The 18,458-nt window shown below is 40.3% G+C and overlaps 1 protein-coding gene across 1 annotated transcript in view; it reads right to left on the bottom strand.

Annotated features, from left to right (window-relative positions):
- LOC103768779 (voltage-dependent L-type calcium channel subunit alpha-1C-like) overlaps nucleotides 1-18,458 on the bottom strand; it is a gene marked incomplete at its 3' end in the record, with an annotated part of 31,148 nt that overhangs the window by 5,380 nt on the left and 7,310 nt on the right. The gene's annotated exons all lie outside the window — the stretch shown is intronic.

The following is an 18,458-nucleotide window of genomic DNA, read 5'->3' as shown; positions in this document are numbered from 1 at the left end:
ATTCCTGCAGCAGCTAAAGCAACACCAAAAGCTAAGTAGCAGCTTCCTTGAAAATAAAATCTAAAAAGTGCTTCACGTTGTGTTAATTCTAGCTCTGAGACCCCACAAACAGAAATAAGGACAAAGAGTCTGCAATCTGCGACTGGCTAGACAGGCAGATGTGCAAGACCCTTTGAGAGCTTCTGTTCCGCATCACTGGCATCAAGCATTGATACCAGCTCTACTCTTGCACTAACATATGTCCCTCCTCAAATGAAATACCCCATGGACATGCAGCAAATTATTAAATGGCAGGTTGCCAAAAGACAACCATTGAAACAGAAAGATGGCACCAGAAAATACCCTTTGCATAGCCCTGAGATAGTTTTTCCTTTGCATGCTTGGAGAATAATATTTGCTCCCAGTTCAGGAATATCATTACAAGTGTTGCATCTTGCATTCATGACATGTTTGTCATCTGGGCAATGGAAGCAATTCTAATATTCAGATTTATCTCAATGGATTATATAATGTTACCATACTCGTTGATGAATCTCACTTTAATACTGTGAAAATTTAATATCCAGAAAAGATCATGCCTGGACAAATGGTGCCCAGTTCCACAAGCACAGATAAACCATACACTTTTCACAGATTTTAATGGGACATATTACTACCTGACTTTGCAGATCTGGATGTTAGTTTTAGAAGTGGGTATGTCAGAGGCTGCAGAGACAGATTCCTACCACAGTTTTTCCGAATATCATACTGGTGTCAGCCTCAACTGTATGGACAGGCTGGGTATTTGTCAACCTTTGATAGGGCATATGCCCTTGGGTTAGGTATCTGACTTGCAACAATATGACTGTCCAACAGTATGTTCCTTCATATTGAAAAAGACCTGTAGTAGGATTAAGAAAATCAACAATACACTTGACAGTGTTTTCTAATATGCTCATTTGCAGACTCTAGTTTCTCCAACATTCCAATTTCTACTGTTACTGAATTACTTTGGAAAATATGGGTCTAAATCGTGACTTTTGCCCATGGTGGTATTTGAGGTCAGAAGGGTTTGATGTCATTCCACCACCATTTCATCTTACTGTGCCACCTTGGTCATATGACCAAACCTTTCTACTTATCTGTTCAGTTTCTCGAAAAGGGGGATTATAATTCTGCACTCACCTTGCAAATCTCTCTGAGATCTGCAGATGAAACACATTACAATAAACGCTAAGTACTATAGTTATTACTGATGCTAATGTCTCCCAAGTGTGACTCTGCAGAGCTATAAAGCAAATCTAAAGAGCAAAGTAGTCCTGTGAATTCTCCAGCTGGGATTGAAGATTTTTTTTTTTTTTCCACCAAGCACAACAAGAATAAATTGCAATATCCAGGCTTCTTCCTTTAACCGAATGTGCACCAAGTGCATGACTTTGTCTCCAGTAAAAACTCTGCTTCCCATGGTGCTTCTCATGCCCATCATTTTATGAATGAGTCTATGGGCAGCTGTCAGACTATCAGTTGACTCATATTTTTTCATTGGAGAGCTCTCATTTTATTTAATACATGACTATTGCTTAGCTTTCCTCTTCTCATTGCCTGTTTTGGAAATGCTACACTCATTCCTCTTATTCATTAATTCAAATAAGATACAGCTTTCATTCTGCTACACGCATACAGTGTCTTGGGAACAATCAGTGAGTATGTTCTTAAATGCAAGCAGCATGCAGAAAGTAAACTGTGCAGAGGTAAATGATTAGTTTTCACTAGATCTCCCAATTTTGTCAGGGAAACATACTAGATATAACTGGGGAATTCTTCTGTGTTGAAAAGGAATTCTACAATAGGAAAGCCTCTACCTGAGAAGACAAAAGAGAACCTGAACTATGTGTAGGATCTTGGTGGTTACGTGCCTCCTAAACTTAGAATGCATCAGTGAACATAGCACAGAAAAAAGAAAACCAGAAATATTGTGAAAATACATGGAAAAGGCTTATTCAGGGATCAGAGTCCAATGCTCATATGGACAGTATTGTACACACGGTATTACATTAAGCACATGTAATATATACACTCTGCATAGATAATTTTAGTTATGTACAAATTACTGCAATTGAAAGGAGAGAGAGCTTGATCTACACTGTCACTCAAGGTCAGCCACGGAATCTACGATAATAAATAGCTAGCCATAAACTGATTGCCAGTTGTAGCCACTTCAGTCAAACAGAAAAAGGATTTTGATTAAAAGATCTTTACACCATTGAACCAGCAGTGAAGTTGCTACAGCTAGTATGTAGTAACAAGACCTATCATTACAGTTAGACCAGGCTGGGCATTGGACTGCATCAGAGAAGACTGATGCAGTGTGGCACTATTTTACTGAATGGAGCATAGAAAGTAGGAACATTGCCAAAACTGAGGTGGAGTATCCTATTGTCAAATGTCTCATTCATAGATAAATTATGTATTTTACAATGTAAATTGCAATGTATACCTTTTACATAAAAATACTTATTTTTACGCATTTTTACATGTACTTCTCCCCTTCCAGAGAGTCACCAAATGTGCATGCACATCCTTTGATGTTGAGGAGATACAGCTGTGGGCTAAGTAAATTTATATCACGCATGAAGAGGAATAGGAGATATAGTGATATGTATCAATTGTGATTTACTGGTCTGTCACTACCCCATGCAGGTTACTGCATACCTATGAATACATTACCTTGCTTAACTGATCTTTCAGGGACTCATTTTAGTATAACAAACCCCTCTGCTACTTTAAATAGCTACCATTTTTTTTCTTTTTAAAGCTATATTGATAGTAATATGCTGCATTACACAAATAGTTCTTCATTTCAGCCAGCGAGTGGAATGCACATTGTAGAGAGGACCACATAACGAGTACAGTCAGACTTCTGGCCCTGTCAAGAGACAGCCTTTGCAAGTCTCACACATGTTCTGTTCTGTATTTGAAAAGAAAAAAAACCTTACAGTCCTCTTCACATTTCCCTGCCTGAAGGGCACAGGATGTAGGACTTACCTAAATGCAGAATTTGCAGAAAAGAGTCTAACTCTCTGCTAAAAAGGGCAAGACAAGCAAGTCTCCCTGGGTAACTGGTTGTACTGCTGAGCAAACATCTATGTTTGCAATAGGAGTCCATTCACGGCAGAGTATCTGCCTGCAAGTGCAATGCAAATAACTCTCTTAATCCCTACTGCTGGAGGAGGACACATGAGCCAGGTCACAGGGTGACGGAGCTGCTACCAGGACAGATCTTGAAAATTGTCTGTCTCCTGAATCTGGATCATCCTATGACACCCTAAACTGGTTCTCTTGCCTGATAGATTACTTGTTACTTGTATTGTTTGCCTTGCTCGTAGCAATAAATAACATGCCAAAGTACAAGGCATTTACTTGCCAGGACATGGTTTGTAGCATAAGTTTTGGTGTCAAATACTTTTTAGCAGCCCCTCTGGTTCCCCACAGAATTCTAAAAGCAATTCCTTAAAAAAAAAAAAAAAAAAAAAAAAAAAAGGCGGCAAAACAGTTGAGGATCTATGACTTTCAACATCATTTTGTGATGGAGAATAAATCACAGCAGCACATTCTTAATGGTTCTGCAAGATTTCTCCCTCATTCTTTATGATTTTTATCAGAGGAATGTAGGACAAGCAGCAGTGCTACCAAATGATTCTGAATCTACCCCTCAGAATGATACATGGACAGAACAAGCAGGATCATCTCACTTGAAAAACAGAAAGATTCTGCTATTGCAGGCTGGTCTGGCAGGCGCCTTCGAAATGAGGGCATGAGAGCTGCAAACACTGTAGATAATGTGTTGGGAAGTGAAACATTGATCCTGAAAAAATAACTACAAAGAAAGTGCCCTCAAGGCTGTAAAATCAACAACTAAACAAAAAAAATCCTTCCTGCTTGATCATTTTTGTCCCTCTAATGATCATGGGGCTATTCATATTTTGCTTGCTAGCACTGTTATTAATGAAAATAAGCAGCACTTAAGTTTCAAGCACAAATGTGCTTTTTAAGCAGACTGTGTGTTTCCTGAAATTCCTGTGCCTGGAGAAACTTCTTCATCTGCCCACTCATACAAATATATGCCTAGGTGGTGAACCAGTAACTTTGATGAGGATCTCTATTTCAGTAAAAGTATCTGTTCTTTCAGTTCACAGCCCTGTGAATCTGTCTTCCCTGAAGAGTCCAGGAGAAGCAAAAAAATTACAGAAGCCAGTTCCAACTTGATCTGCTTATGTCATCAGAAACTCTACAAGGAGTGCTGCTCACCACCTAGCTTGCTAAGCTTTGAAGTGACTGAGGTGCAGCGCTGGCTGTTTTATGACATACCTGCCTGTCACAAGCCATTTCAAGGTGAGTGGTGCCTGAAAACTCGGTGGGTGGCCTACAGTTTGTGAGCTAGAACACATAGACATGTCAGGACAGCAGGGACTGTTTGGATGGCGCACTGGGACGAGAGTCATGCCCTGGTAGCTCACAATGGACATCCTTCCCAGAGGGAGCTTGCACAACCCTGCATCCAGGGAGCTTAGGCAGCAAATGTGCCAAGGAGAAGGTAGGACTCTCTGAGGTCTATATCCAGTATCAAAGAAGGAAACTACTCCCTTAGAAGCTGGCCCCTGACAGAACACCCAAAAAAAAAAAAAAAAAAAAAAAAGGAAAAGTGAATGTGAGGGAGAAATTGGGCTATACTATTTCAAAGGGCTGTCAGGGAAACGAGGCAGAGGCTGGGCCATAGGTAAAAGGACTGTGGGAAGGAACAAGTGACTGAATATTTCCATGTGAAATACACTTTACCAGCTGGAAAACTAGTGTATGCTTCCTGCATCTAGGAAGACTTAATTTAGGAGTAATTTGTTTGAAATATTTAAGCATTAATATTATCAAGGAAAGAGAGCAGCAAGGCCCTGTCCATCTAAGCAGTCCCACTGCAGTGCCTGATAGAGACTAATTCTCAGCAAGTGCAGACATTTTATAATAGTAGTATTCATGGGGGGGGAGGGTGTGTGAGAAGGCTTCTTCATGGTGCTTTCCTTGATGGTAAACAATCAAGCAATTCAGTTCACTAACTGACAGGTAGAGCAACACACACATCAGGTTGAGGTCATGCAGGAGCCAGAGCTGTGTGAAAGCACTGGAGCCCTGTAGTTGCATTCATGGATCACACTGAACAGATTCTGTTCAGCTTCATGATCTGAAATGGATCTCACCTGTCCTGGTCTGAAATGTGCATAAAATTCTGTTTTGAAACCCTAGTCTGCTACATTTCTTCTGTGCCTAGTAAATAAAATGCTTGTGATTTTGTGTGCTGCTCCTGCATGTGGTGTTCTTTCAGACACTTCTGCTAACATAATGACTAGTCTGATACTAGACACTATTATCACAATATCATATGAGTCAGAAGCATGAGACATGCTAGTTGGGCAGGCTGTGTGTTACTGTGCAGCCAAGAGAAAAGCAAAGAACTGAAGTTAAAGAGTTTTGCCCTTTAAGTCAGCTTGTCAAACCTGTAATTAAAGCTTTTAGGTCTTTTGAGCAGGGCCTTGAGAACAGGTCAATTACCCCCAGCCAAAGAATCAGGCATTTTATAGTGGCCTTGAAATAATAGATTCCTAGTTTGCAAATACTTCTAGCATGCAAGAGAATGAGGATCTGGTAACAACAGCTTGAGCTAAGCTTAGCGTGGGCAGGTGTTATGCAAGCTTCCCTCACACAGCTGTGTTAAAGCAAGTCAGTTGTGACCTGGCATAGCCCTGTTATTCTGCTCAGGTTTCTTCAAACAGCTACGTAATACACTTACATCTTGATCTGCACAGCTGTGAGCATCCACACAGCTCTGCCACCACGTCCTTCTTCTGATGCCTCATGCCTCTGCTACTTCAGCCGACAGATTTTGATGTAGTTGGTAACATATTCACCCCAATCTCCAATGACTTCTGTGCTACCTACCCTTGGGACCACTACAAGACCTCTACAGTTTGCTCTTAGAGGGACACATCTGGCTGCAGTCCTTCCTCAGGTGGACAAGGAGATGTGAGCTGCCTCATACCGTGCTTGTGAACTTTGTAAATGGAAATGAGGATGTGAATGGCACTATGAACACCCGTGGGCCCTAGAGCTGAGTTTGAATTTAGGCCTCAAGATCTGAAAGGCCAGTTCTCTAATCTGACTTTGACTTATCTCTACAAACCTGCCAGCTGAAGAGCTGCTGTAATCAGGAGGCAGACTCATAGTGCCGCAGCTATTTTCAGTTTGGTTCCCCAGTGGGAAACATATTCCTTCCCCCACCACCTCTCCAGGCTTGATGTTGTTTATGAGATAACTGGGATGAAGAGACATCCTTTTCTTCCCAGGAGCAGAAACTGGAGATCTTTCCCCTATTAGCAGACTGCACTGGAGCAAATGGGAATTTTCTCAACCAATGAGCAGAAATGAGCAGGCACAGAGTGAGAGCGTGACTGCTGCTCCCTCAGAGCCATGCTTCCACTGGTGTCCTGCAAACTTCCCAGGCTTGGGGGAAAAAAAAAAGGAAAAAAAGGCACCACAAAGGGCCATGTGCCATTCACCGTTCACAGCTGTTGGTTCTTCCCAGCACTGGCTATCAGTGCAGTATTGTACATACTAGTTCAGCTATGTAACGTCACCCAGACTCCTTGTCTCTGAACAATGCCACAGGAACATCACAGTGCTGCAGAGATCCTGTCAGCTACAGCTCCTTGTGCTGCTCCACAGCACTGCCTTCACAACAGCAGGGGCAGCTTTCTAACCCCACTCACATTTAAAACAAAATTCTATTATCTTTGCCTTCTTGAGCGCTTGCATGTGAATTGATTTAAGAAAGCAATGGACTACTCAAGCTGCCTTTCAGTCAGGGGTAGAGAAGATGGAGGATACAACAGCTTGCCCCAAATGGCTCTGCTAATGCACCTCCTGCCTGCCTCAGCCTGTCCTGGTGTCTTAGTGGCTTGCCAGTTTGATCCCTTCTCATACAGAGGTCTTGGTCTGGGCCAACGAATACAAAGTCTGGGCCTCAGCATCTAGCTCCCTGCACATGAATCTTCAAGTTATAATCTAATATACATGAGGGAAGAAAAAGAGATAAGTAGATAGGTCATGATGAATACACACCTAAAATGACAGTGAAAAAGTTCATATCAGAACAATTTCTGTCAGAATTGGTCCTATTGCATTCCTCTATCTACCAAGAACACTTTTAAGACATTCAGCTTACAAGATCCATATTGAAGGTTCTTATTGTACTGAAGTTTTCCTACATGTCTTTGGACTAACTACACTCAGTTGCCTCTTCTGAGGTGCTGGGTGTCATTTTCAACATCCCACCTGGGATATGTCTTTCCAGCTATCACTCCACAAGAGTGTAAGCCTCAGCTGCTATACTTGATCTGGCAGTCCACAATAAAGGTCTTGGGTACCATGAATTTTCTAAATTTGCATTAGACAAATATGTTTAGGCAGCTGAACCCCCCATCTATACTAGCACTGATTTCCTGTAAAAAGAAATTACATACACATACTTTTAACTTCTCTATATACTGTCAGACACCCGTGCCATTGATTTCAGACGGCATTACTGTCACACAGCTAATTCTGACCCCCAACAGTTGTTTTTAACTCCAGACACATGCTCCATGTACCTCAGCTACCATTACTGAATGCCATAGCCTCTCTCATGACAGTTTTTTATACCACACTGAAAAATCTTTGGGGTTTCAGCTGCTATCAGTCCTGCTCACCAATGGCTTCTTCTCAATGAAGAGACTCTTACAGGAACATCTGCAACAATAACTGATTTTCAAACACTGATCATGGGTCTTTCTCACTGACTTCAGCTGGAATTGCTGCATACTCCACAGTTATTAAAACCACTTTATAAGTGCCATTATAAAGATTTAACAGCACACTTTAGGCATCTACTTTAAAAAAAAAAAAAAAAAAAAAAGACCTTGCTGTATAAATGCTCAGCTTGGGTGTTGGTGTAATTTCTTTCTAAAAGTTTTTGTAGCCTGGTACTGAATGCCTTCTATGCTTCTCTAACCATGGCAAATAAAGCATGGCCAGTCCATCAGCAGGTATGGAAAAGGCAGTTTTGTCACAAACTGTTTTCTTTAATGTTCTTTTTTGAGAAGTGGAATGACAGTGTTGGTGGATAAATCTTGACAGCTTCAGGAAGTGCTTCCCAACAAGGCAGATGGAGATTAATTTGTTTGCTCAAAGGTGTCTTCCCCAGCTATAAAAACAATGGATTCCCTCTAAAGTCCTACCTTCAAAGAATTTCTCTGTAATATATTAGTACTATAAGAGGATTCCTACATGAACATAAGTCTCTCTTCCAGCAAGCAAAACAGAAGTGTTATCTCACCAGACAGTCTTTCCTAGGGAAATAGCTTTTATAGTAAATTTAATGCCCTATCAACATTAATGTCAGCCTCTATATGCTGTAGTTGGCTACACATCACTGCTCTAGCAGTTCTCAGTGTAATGTTGTTTGTGCTCCAGTTCACAAGAGTGAGGGAAAGGAGAAGGTGGAAAAAACTGTAAGTTGAACGACACAAGCCAGATCCTCAGTTGCAAGAGAGTAAGAACATGTGTAGATCACTTCAAAACTTTCTCAGTTATAGAGGATCTTATGGGAAGATTTTTTTTGCCTAGACACAAACTACAGCAGCCTGGAAGCTTGTCTAATTTACGCAGCTTTTGATGCCTGCAAGGGAGTAAGAAGGAAAATTGAGCCTGTGCGCAGAAATAAGCACAGTTTTGGAGCTTGTTCTCCACACTGCCCTCCTTTCTTTCAGTGGCACAGACATTTGGTAGAAGCTCGTTACAGCTTCCTGTAATCCTTTCAGGATCAGTTAATTATCTCAGAGCTGTCACTGTTCACCAGCACTCACTCAAGAAGCAGGCTGTTGGAGCATGACACATACCTGAATTTGGCCCACCTTTCCCAAACTGAGGACTTACTTTCCTCTACTTTCTAGAAATGCTTTTCCCACTTCACCAAATAATAGCAGGCCATCTGATGCTATGTTGGAACAAATTACTGTGATTATAGATTGTAACATTAGCCACAGCTTTGTCCTGAGGCTTCCTGAATACCAGCAGCTTTTTCTTTTGCTTGACATTCAAACAAAGGAAAAAAAAAAAAAAGTTTTCTCCATACTGTGTTTTGACATAAAACGCAGGCTTGAGTAAACCACTTCTACAACTTGTTTGGATAGATGGCATTTACCTACCCTCAGCAGTAGCTATCAGCAGGGAAGGAAGGGGAAGCAGGTTTTCAAATGGTTGCCTGCTTTTTGTTTTATGATCAAAGCTTCCTTTCAGCCAGAAAGAGGGAAACTGGGAAGATGTGAAATATGCAGAACAATGAATCTAGATATTGCTTTTTGATAAAAGCTGAGTTGTTAAATTGTATTACTATTAAAACCCAAACCTGTTGATTAACTTAAACAGAGCAAGCAAGGCATACATTAGGGGGAACAAGAATTTTATCTGTTAAAGTGATTAAGATGATTTTTGTGAGTTCCCAGAGAAGAAAAATAGTTCAAAACCACCCTGATCAAACCTGTAAAGGCCTTATGTGACACAGCCCAAGGTCAAAATTCTGGTCTAGATGGCAGAGAATGGTGTGAGAGACTCTGGCACTGAGAAGGTGGGTAACCTTGAGAACATTGTTTAGCCTTCCCATGCCTTTTTCTTTAAACTAGACAAAAAAAGCCAGAAAAACAATTTTCCCCTCTCCAAACATTAACCTGGATATATATTTTTAAGAATCAAAGTTTTATATGAAGCATTTCTAAGCATAACTTTAACCCCAAAGATTTTATTTTCATGTTGCTGCGAAAACAGGGGCTTTTTCCTCTCTAAATATTTCTCCTTTGGAAACAGGGAGAAAGACAAAACAATAAAGAATAAGGTCCTACTGCTCCCTTGTTTTTTCACTCACACTAAAAAAAGAAAGCAGCATGTAGAGAGAGTCAGGAGGGAAGTCTACTCTCTTTTGCCTCTATTCCAACAGGCAAAAGTAAAATGTTGGCACCAAAGTTTTGTTGACATTGATGCAGTGTGAAGCAAAAGCAGGGCCAGAATCATCCTATATGAACCTTCTTTTGTTATTTCAGCTGCGCAGAAAGTTACCTATTTTTAGATGGCAGCTTTACTTTCCCCCACCTGAGCTGAATATCATCCAGCTAACTACCCTGCTACCACAACTACCTACAGGGTCACTATGACGTCTCACAAATGCTTTCTCATTCTTTTCTGATATATGTTGTTTTTCCTTTTTAGGACATAAAAATTTATCTGGGTTCAATCCCACATTTCCTTAGGTACAGTTATGGAAGCAAAATGCTTGTAATGACAGCAGGTCAAATTGATGTCAGATGCAACTGCATTTTAGGCAGTGGAATTATGCACTGGGCAAACAGTACTATCTGGACTGTTCAGTCCTGTAAGAGATTTCAGATCCCAAGTAGCTGATGCTCTCCCTTTTGTGGATGACAATTACACAATAGTGAAGTAATGTGTGAGCACAGAGTAGCCTCTGGTGCATCAAGACCTCACACTGGGCAACATTTTCAAGTGCTGACACTTGCATGTTTTGTTACTGACCTCAGATGAAACAGATTGAGGCCCAAGTCCTTACTCAGGCAAAATCTCCAGCAACTTCAGAAGGATTTTTGCCTACGGACTGCAGGAGTGATTCAGCCCAATGTGAGAACTAATGTCCCAGAAGCTTTTGCTAGGCAGCATGCTAATAATAGACTCAAGCTTGACATCTGTAGCACAAACCCATGCAGCATTTTGCAATCTGAGCTTCTTTGTGAAGAAGAGAAAAACCACGTAACAAAACCAAACCTGACTTATTTACAAAGGTCTTTTAGTAAGTGTTCTCAAACTATAGTATTTATATTAAGAGCAGTGTATGAGCTACTTCAAAAGATTGCAAGATAGAAAAATGTCACTGGGACTGTTTTCTATGTGGCATGCACTGGGCACAGCACACAGATAGGAGTTGCTGTCACTCCAGTCAAAGCAAACCATGTTTTGGAATCTCTGCAGCTGAGTACATGGAGTTTTTTTTCCCTTAGAAGAAACTGGTAAACACCAAAAGCACCTCTTTTGTCTCTCTGTCACCAGTGAAAGAGAATAAATCTATCACACCTAGGAAACTCCTTGTGAAACACTCATCAGGTGCCCCAGTGAAATGCCCACTGTTGTTGGCACTGCAGCTAATTTTTTCTTAATTACCAGTTTGGGATTTTTTCCACATCAATGGACAGTGATAAAAGTAGATGACATTGTGCTTTTTGCCTCTTTAGATGAGGTTTTGACAGATAATAAATCATTTTACAACACTGGCTTTTTTATCCTTGTATTTACACATGAAAAGCAAAATCCATCCAGGCTGTATGATACCGTTTCCAAATAAACCAACTGGTATTGAAGGAACTAAAATGACAAAAGTTTCATTTTCCAGCCTGTGCCTCTTATTGCTTTTGCTTAGGTGATCTTAAATCCCATGCAAGCACTCTGTGTTTTTTAATTGCTTTTTGACAACAGGCAAAATTTTTTATAACACGAAGCTGTACATGCCCGTCAAGGGATGATTGCCCATTTCCTTCCACGTGTATGCAAAACACTTCGGGGCAAATTTTGACGAAGCTAGAATAAACAAGGATGAACTGACTTGCTGCCAACAGATAAGTTCAAATGTATGTCAAGTGTGTTCTGTTAAACAGGAGACACAACTAACTCAGTACAATCATCGTTTTGCTCATAGAATAAGAAGACATGAGATTTAAGGCAGGGACGGTCAAGAATGAATTTAAAATAGACTCCTTGTAAATACACAGTCTCATTTTCCCCTCTGCATCTTCCATGTTAATTCCTTAGCTGTGCATTTCCCCATTAAATTTCATCATAGAAAATGGACCTAGTTTTTTTTTTAGGCCACCCTGAAATTTTAGCCTGTAAGTCTTTCAAAATCCTGTTATGTTCTTTCTACCTTAGACATTATCCCACAGCACCGTGTTATTTATTGAGGCTGAAAGGAATAAGCTACTACCTTGTCAGTACACTAAGTACATGATTTGGAGGCCACAGAGCAAGTTGACATATGAAATTACTAAATGTAAAAATTGAACAAGTTGGTGTTCTTTTATCTTAGTATCCTGATTAGATCTGTATACAAAGCTCTCTCTAGTCAGCAGCTTCAAATCTCCAGCTTTCCCAAAGGGTTGCACATGAGTTAGCTCTCATTAAAGTCCACAGAAAGTATTTGGTACATAGCCCCACTGAAATCAACAGAGTCTGCCTGTGCTATATAAGCTGACTTTGCAAAAGGAAGTCAACTCAACAGGAATCGGATAGATAAAGCCTAAAAAATCCTGGACTTTTAGAGAAAAGTGGTTATGCTTTTATCCTTCTTACGTAGTAGAGTCAAACAACTATTGTAGCTCATGTCGATAAAACCCTGTTTGGTTTGAAATCACTGAGGCTTTTGTTTCTAGAGCTCTCAAATTCTTCTCTTCTGTTTGAATCATCAGTTCTGCTGTTCTTATTTCTAGGCAAATGTTCAGAAGCACAAAGCATTTCCACAAAAGACACAGATTTTCCCAGAAATTCTAATGGTCCAAGAGGTTCAAATTTAATGTAAAAGTTTTACTTCTGTAGCTGCAAACTTCCTCTCTGTCTCAAAACTATTTTCTCCTAGGGAAGACTCTCATAAACCTGTGATTAAGTGCATTTTACTACCTAGTCAAGATTATTGCTGTTCACAAGTAACACTGGTTGTAGGAGTGAGACAGAATCTGTGGTCCACCAAAAAGTTAGGTTGCAGTTGATTCCTTAGAGGCTGGGAACTCAGATGTTAACAAACATTTCCAAAAATCACTACAGCACTACAATAGTTACTCTGAGGTTCATGATTCAAGACTATTTCTTTTTGAACAGCTTAGTTTCCTACATATTTTAGAACCTGCTTGTATTTCTGTATCTTTTGTCTTCAGTTGGACACTTCCTATTCCCACTGTAACTGAGGCATAACTCTGTATGTACAGTCAAACTGCTTTCCATACCTTACATTATTTAATGTATCATTATAGGCTTTTGATAGGCAACACATAAATTTGTACCATTTTTTCTGCTATTACATGAAAACCTGATTATCTACAGCTATTAATCCCACCACAACAAAGCCCGGGAGTAGGATTAGACTTTAAATTTTTGCAGGGTAAGCTATTTGCCAATCAGTTTTTAAATTTAGAGTATTATCCTGGATATGATTTAACCAGAAGAATGAGCTATCCTGAATCACAGAATGCCTTTGTTACCAGATCCCAGGCCAAGCAATGGGCTCTGCTACTCCTAGGAACTCTGTTGACATTAATATGGTCATACTCACATTGCAGATGGCAGCACCAAATAGAACTAAAATAGATGGAAACAGACGGAGGGCAAAATCTGAGCAGTCAGAAACATCAAATTACTTCTCCCTGCTCATTCACAGCTTTTTCCTGACCCCAGCGCAGTCAATGGGAGTTTTGCCAATCAATTTCAATAGGAGGAGAATCTGGGCTGGATTGAGTTTTCATGCTTCTGCCCACAGTAATACAGATGCATGCCAGACCACTCTCAGGAAGAAAAAAAGGGCCAAATGCCCTGTTACTGTGGCAACACGAGGGACGTTTCCCTCTGCTATCATGTAATTTTGAAATTCAGTAGCTGTTTCTCTCCTCTGTCAAATTAATGTTTTCTTCCCATGTGGAAGGCCCACCAGGGAAATAGCATAGCAGAAAACCATCAACATAAACAGCTCCCAGAAGCCTTTTCATATTTCCCACCTCACATCTGCCATAATGGCAAAATCATGTTTTCAAGCAACAAGGAAAAAATGCCTTAAACATGTACTTCCCAAACCACAGAGAATGAATTCAGTCTGCTCTGTGAATGTCCCCAGTGCGTGTGAGAGAGGACTGGTAATAAACTGCCTCAAAAGAATGCCAAGACCTCTGCTATGGAGAGCATCAGCTAAAGGCTGCACAGATTGTCCACCTCTGGCTGCACTCATCTTCTTCTCTCGTGCTTTCCTCAACTAAGGTCCTCACTGTTTTAGTCCCTGGACTTGTTGACCATTTCATTAAGGGCTGTTACCACTCAGTGAGACTTAGGGCAAGGTTTGACAGCTTCAGGAAAGCAGTGGCATATACAAAGTATGACTGGTGATGCCCTAAGGACTGGCATAGGCAGTCAAATCAAATGGGGATGCAAGTGGATTTCTCTTCCTTTCCACTTTGTGTTCTCTGCTTTACAGGAGGCAGTTCCCATGCTGACAGGGAGACAGCCCAGGCAGGCAGCTCAATCTACAGCATAAGATGACAGCAAAAGCTGTCTCTGCAGCCAAGGACAAAGAAGAGACTGGAAACATATGTTCTCTGTGTTTGGGATGATTCAGTTTAGGTAGACTACCTGGGTCAGAGCCCAGATGGTGTAAACTGCTGAATCTCAGAGTTTACATTAGCTGAGTCTCCTGTTTAATAAGTATGTTTTAATTAAACTTCAGAACTTTTCTGATATTATTTTTTAAAAAAACCCAAACCTCCAAACAACCTCCAAGGGGAAACAGAAAGCAAAAAGTGATGTGACTCCTTTAAAATACTGGTGTGAGTCACTGTCAGAGTTCAGGCTGGAGCCCATATCATCTGAGTATCAGTACAACATAACTGATGCAAAGGCAATTCTTGAATTTTTTTTTTGTTTTAAATAACAGCTTAAGGAGATCTGAACTGTCCTGTGTACTTCAGTGAATTGTTATATGAAAGGCTCAGGGCTGATACCTTAAAAGTCAACATTATTAATTAATTAAACACTGAAAAAGGTGTGCTGGAAAGGGGCAGTTGAGTTCAGGACGTTATACTAGACACGGAAGGCAGTGAGCTGAGAAAAGCACTTGAGAGAAGAGCACACTGAAGCCACATATGAGGCAACTGAGCTCTTTCAGCTAGAGCTGAACACAAGAAGACAACGAAGACATTGGAGCCTCAGCAATGTAGGTTTAGCAGTCCTAGTAGGTGGGATTCAGATGTCTTGGGGACAATTCAAACCAAAGGGATTCTTGAGGGCATTTACAACTGTGTCATCTGTCTCTTAGTTGGAGCTTATTTTGTAAACTTTTGAAAGAGAATTAATACTATCTTTCTCCCTTAGCTTAACCCTACCGGTGATTGACTGCTGGCATGAATGCCAAAACATTCCATGTAGTAGATAACACATCAGGAAAACCAAGCAACCTCTCTGTCACTTACTCCATGGTGCATTTTCTGTAGCATTATCTTAAGCTGAAACCATTAAGGAAAGGGTCTCTACTTCTTAGTTTGATTTTGTTGCAGTGTTCATTCAATCCATTTCCTAGCAGGTCTGTCAAGCCTGAAGAGCACTACAGCTGCAATGTGACTCAGCTTCAGGAGAGCAGACGGCCAGTGTCAGAGTTGGTTAGTAAACTAGTCTCCAGCACCTGAGTGGGTTGAGACGGTTCTGCAGAAGGTATGATTGTAGGCAGCAGGAAAAGCAAGATGTGGAATCACATACGTGGGTACAATAAGTATACCAGGAGCTTCTTCCCATATGACATACATGACAGATAAACATGCCAACCAATGAAGTGAGTATGACATCTTAGTAGAGAACATCTGCAAGTGATTTGGCTTTGAAAATACATTCTTACTTGTCATGTGACTAAATATTGAAATTCAGAAATATCAAGAAATACAACAGGTCTTAAAAAATACAGCACCTGCAATTGTGCAAAAGTAAACAAAATAGCCTACAGGAAAACAAAAACGAATGCAATTTAAGAAATAATAAAAAATGTTGTGTAAGCTCCACAACTCTGCTGGGTGGGGGCATTTACTCAGATATTTTATCGGCTGTCGGATGGGGAGCGCTGCTCTTTACCGTCTGTACCCAGAGGCTATTTGCTTCCCCACCCTGGGATGGCAGCACAGAGACCCTTGACTTCCACAGTCACAAAAGCTTGTGGCAGGAAGACCAAGGTTGAGCACTGGATAGTACACCAAAGCTAGAAGAAGGATTAATTTGGCATTCATTAGATGCAAACCATAGGTGCTGAAAAGAATATTGCTATCAACAACGTGCACTAGATTTGGCACATATGTCAGAAGAATAGGTAAATAAACTGAATAGAGTGACCTGTTTGATTGGTCTCTGCTCCTCTCTTGTGCAGAGGCTTTTGGCAGCAAAACCATTATCCCCAGTACACGGCCAAAATGAGTCCACAGACTTCCTTCACATCCTGAGCAACTCCTCTCAAAAGAGGCATAATTCTAATGTTTAGTGCTTGGCACTTCAGACATCTGTTTCCAAATCTGGTCTGTCACATAATGTAAAAAAATAATGTGACCCAAGGCTATAACGTTGCAGCAAACGATATGCTGTGTACTAGGGACTAATCAGCAGCCACTGGCCTTAGACCTGACACTTGGAACCAATGGCATTGAAGATGCTGTATTCATTAATACTTTGGCAAAGAAATGGGCATCGAGTTAGTTTGCTAATAATATGTTATTCTGTCACTAACAGCCAACTGTGAGAAACTCTAGACAACTTGTCAGATATAAGAGTTCTATTTTTATAAACAATATCTTACAAAGTTCACCTTTATATGACTTAATGACTGAAACCGAGCTGAAGACATGTTATCTTTCATTTCTTAACATCACCACCCATAAAAGGAACATGTTAGTTCAACAGTGGATTGACCCCACCCCACAACATGTGCAATGAATCCACACCTGACATATTCCAAAATTTTACCAAAGCAGCATCATTTTTGTATTAATGGAACAGGAAAATCTCCAGGTCTTCTAGTCACCAAGGCAAGTTTTTATACACCTTATAACTGTGCCTACACTTTCTTTTAACAGGTGTCTCTAAGAGGAAAACTGATAAATGCAACCCAAGTCCCACTGAAGTCAAAGAGGTCTCCTGGTGACATCAGTCAAGCTGTGTGCAACTCAGTTTTTGGCCTCTCCACTCAGAGCATACAAATGAGAGCCCACTGTGATAGTGGGTTTGGACTTTTTTTTTTTTTTTTTTTTTTTTTAAAGGTGTATTGGGGTTTGGTTTTTTTTTTTTTTTTTTTTTTTTTTAACAGGGAATTCTGCCCACAAATAAGTTAATTTGGATCACCAGACATCACCTTCCATGTATGATATGCCACCAAGCAGCAAATTTTGGCCATGAATAATAAATTACTTTCTAAGTAATTACTGAGGTTGAATTGTGAAAATTAGCTATATGCCCTATGAAGACACCAGCATAAAGATCAAAACAACCTAATTTGGGGAAACTCTGAGCAAGTCACATTGGTGACTCCAAGTCCAGATACATGAGTATTGTGGGTATAACCTGATATTAATGACGCCAATTTTTTCTAAAAGAACTTAATTCTGGCAGCAACAGAGAGTAGTACTTACTCCCCAGAAGATCACGAACATCTGGTACAAATTTTCCTTTACTCTGTAGGCACAACTTTCCAATCTTCCTGTTACTAGAATATAAGTTTCTGACTGGATTATCCCAAGGATTTTGCTTGTTTGGTAGGAAGGGTGATCCCTAACGAAATGTTTCACGTCTTCTCTTCCAAAATCAGACTAGGAAAATGCAAATTTCCATAATGAAAGCTAGAATAGAGCCAGAGTCCATTATCTGTCTAAGGTTCCAACTCTGACATTTCCCAGGTGCACAACCTGTAATAACTGCTAGGCATTTCTGAAGTGTTACACAGCCTGTACTGATAAATGAGAAGATGGAAGAAAATTCAATAAAGGTAATGAAATGCAGGGAACCACTGCTTTCTCCAAGCCTGTCCTTCTTCAGAATCTCTAATAAGAAGAGATAGTTGGTGAATTCTCACTGTGCACAAACATCTTCTCAACTCCAGAAGAGCAGAAAAAGAGATAATTCCCTTACAAGTGGTGTCTTAGAGCTTAATTCCAGCCTGGCAAAAACAAACACAATTCTGGTGATTTCAATGGAGTTACAGATGGCCCACTTAATGTACAATAGGGTTGATTTGCACCTTCTCCCATACTGTAGCTACCCTTTGCCTAGAAACCTTTGCTTTAGAAGTAATTAACTATGTGTAAATGGCCTGCAACACTGTACTGCAATAAAATAAATAGGAGACAGATGTATATTTTAAAACTTAACTTAGTAGTGGACTATTAATGACAAGTTTTTTTTTTTTTTCCTTTTTAATATCAAGACCTTATGTCAGTATCACAGACAAGAAATTGAGGCTCTGCAGAATAATATCAGTTATTGTATACGTATTTCTCCGTCCCACAGTTTCCTACAGGCATTAAACTAGAATTGTGTACAAGCACAGTGAGCATCTCAGG

The sequence above is a fragment of the Merops nubicus genome, unplaced genomic scaffold (assembly GCF_000691845.1).
Source record: "Merops nubicus isolate BGI_N331 unplaced genomic scaffold, ASM69184v1 scaffold36492, whole genome shotgun sequence".
NCBI classification, from domain to species: Eukaryota; Metazoa; Chordata; class Aves; order Coraciiformes; family Meropidae; genus Merops; species Merops nubicus.
This window is presented reverse-complemented; position numbering and strand designations above follow the sequence as displayed.